Source organism: Pongo abelii, chromosome 13 (assembly GCF_028885655.2).
Source record: "Pongo abelii isolate AG06213 chromosome 13, NHGRI_mPonAbe1-v2.0_pri, whole genome shotgun sequence".
Lineage (NCBI taxonomy): Eukaryota > Metazoa > Chordata > Mammalia > Primates > Hominidae > Pongo > Pongo abelii.
In genome coordinates, this window is record NC_071998.2 from 25,005,835 (window position 1) to 25,008,691 (window position 2,857).

The 2,857-nt window shown below is 45.2% G+C and overlaps 1 pseudogene; it reads right to left on the minus strand.

Moving 5' to 3' along the window:
- Positions 1–591: 591 nt before the first annotated feature.
- LOC100440465 (argininosuccinate synthase-like) lies at positions 592–1,845 on the minus strand (annotated as a pseudogene).
- Positions 1,846–2,857: the final 1,012 nt, after the last annotated feature.

The following is a 2,857-nucleotide window of genomic DNA, read 5'->3' on the forward strand; positions in this document are numbered from 1 at the left end:
CATTGTTCTAAATAGCAAAACTCTGAAATCATTTCATTGAAATCAGAAATTAGAAAAGGATGTCCATGCGCTATTATTATGTTACATTGTCAAAGTAAGGTAAGAAAATAATTGCCATAAATCTTGAAAAAGAAGAAATAAAACTATTTATGTTTGTCTATGTGACTTCATTATTTGCCTAGAAAACTCGAGGGACTTTAGTAATAAACTATTTGAATTGTAGGTCATTTTGGAAAAGTGGGCAGATACAAGAAATATACAAAAAGCACCAACTTCTCTCTATATTAGCAGTAAGTACTTTGAAAGGAAATTAGAAAACTATTTTATTTTCTACAGTTTTATATGAGCTTAAAATACTTAGGAGTGTAATTTTTAAAAATCTTTTAATTGTCATTTTATAGCCCCCCACCGCAGCTGCCCACACCCTTCCCTTCGATGACGACGTTTGCAGGCTTCAGGGTGACCAGGGAACAAAGCTGAGGTCTGGCAGCCCCACTACGCTGCCAGCTGGAGAGAACAAGTCACAATGACAAATTATCACAATTAGCACCTGTACTTGGGGGATTTGCAAATTGGGGAGGCCCCAGCTCCTCATTGTACAGGGGTCTGTTTGGCAGTGACCTTGCTCTGGAGATGACATTCCTTCAGCCTGAGGGAATTGATGTTGATGAACCCGTGGCATCAATTGGCTCATAATCCCCCTGCACATTCATGCTCACCAGCTCCTCGTTGTAGAGAGACAGTGGGGACTCCTGCCGAGGATGTACACCTGGCCCTTGAGGATGGACACCTGCACTTTCCCTTCCACTCATTCCTGGGACTTGGCGTTACAGTGGCAGACAAATTCACACTCAGGGCTATGCCAGAAACCGGTATACACCAGCTCAGCAAATTTCAAGCCCAGGCCTTGTTTGATTTTGCGCACTTCTCGGTATATGGGGAAGGCCTTGATGTCTAAATGAGTGTGGTAAAGGATGGTGCCTGCTGGGGCCTCGCAGATACCTCAGGACTTCATTCCAATGAAGCAGTTCTCCACGATGTCAATACGGCCCACGCCGTGCTCGCCTGCAACTTCATTCAGGTACACGAAGAGCTCCAAGGAGGTCTGGTGGGGGGTGCCATCCTTGACGTTGGTCACCTTCATGGGGACCCCTTTTTTGAACTCAATCTCAAGAATGTTGGGTGTTGAGGGCTTTGGCTGGGTCCTGGGTCTTTGTATAGACCTGGAGGCACTTGGTTCTCCCAAGAACCAAGTGCCTCCAGGATTCCAGCCTCATAGCTGGTGTGCATGAGGTTCTCGTCCATTCTTCACGGGCTCTGGGCAGTGACTGGAATGGGAACCTGATGTTGCTTTGCCTATTTCATCAGGTCATTGCAGCCCTTGAACCGGTTGTAGAACTCGAGCATCCTCCAGGGAGCAATGACCTTTATCTGGGGGGCCAGCAAGTAGCAGGTGAGCTCAAACCGGACCTGATCGTTTCCCTTTCCCGTGGTGCCGTGGAACACATACTTGGCCTCCTCCCGCTGGGCGATTTCCACTTGTTTGCCGGCAATGCCGGGCCTGGCGAGAGAGGTGCCCAGGAGGTAGCGGTTCTCATACAGTGCGCTGGATTGGATGGCCGGCCAGATGAACTCCTCCACAAACTCCCTGCTGGCATCCTCAATGAACACCTTTTTGGTCCCAAGCTTCAGTGCCTTCTTCCTGGCGTCCTCGAAGTCTTCCTTCTGGCCAGTGTTGGCCAGGTAGGCAATGATGTCATAGCCTTGTTCTTTCAGCCACATGAGGATGCAGGAGGTGTCCAGGCTGCCACTGTAGGACAGAACCACGGCGCCTTTGCTGGACATAGCATCTGGGATTGGAGGCTCGAGTTCCTGGCGTCTGCAATCTGTCTTCACTGTGCGGTGAACCACTCGGGCTCGGGGAGCGGTGGCAGGCGACAGAGCAGGGAGGAGTATAATTTCAAAATACCAAACCATCCACAAAAACCCAGAGAATAGTATCCATAACCCAGCTTCAACAATTGTCAATATTCTGCCCTTCTTGTTTCATCCTGCCTCTCCACCTTACCTACTGGAGTACTTTAAAGCAAATTTCAGAAATCAAAATAATTTCACCTTGACAGTAAAATTAATAAGATATAAGACCTATTTAAAGTATAAAAGCTCAATTAAAATTATAAATGTTATCTGAACAAATGGAAAGACATCTCATGTTCTTTGATGACTTGGAATCATAAAATCTATTTAAATATTTTTAAAAATTTATTTATTTGTTTTCAGAGACAGGGTCTTGCTCTGTTGCCCAGGCTGGAGTGCAGTGGCAGGAGCATCGCTGTACTGCAGCCTCATACCTCTGGGCTCAAGGGATCCTCCTGCCTTAGTTTCCCAAGTAATAAGGAATACAGGCGCGCACCACTATACCCAGCTAATTTTTTTTAAAGACGAGGCCTTGCTATATTGCCCAGGATGGTCTCAAACTCCTGGCCTCAAGAGATCCTCCTGCCTTGGCCTCCTGAAGTGTTAGGATTAGAGGCATGAGCCACTGTACCCAGGCCTGAATTTTTAAATATAAACCCAAAAGCACAGGCAACAAAAGTAATAATAGACAAATGGGATTGTATCAAACTAAAAAGCTTCTGCACAGCCAAGGAAATAACCTACAGAGTTAAGAGACAACCTACAGAATGGGAGAAAATATTTGCAAACCATACATCTGATAAGGGATTAATATCTAAAATAATAAGGAACTGAAACAACTCAATAGTAAGAAAACAAATAATGCAATTAAAAAATGGTCAAAGGATTTGAATAGACATTTATCAAAAAAAGACAGACAAGTGACCAAGCATAGTTATCT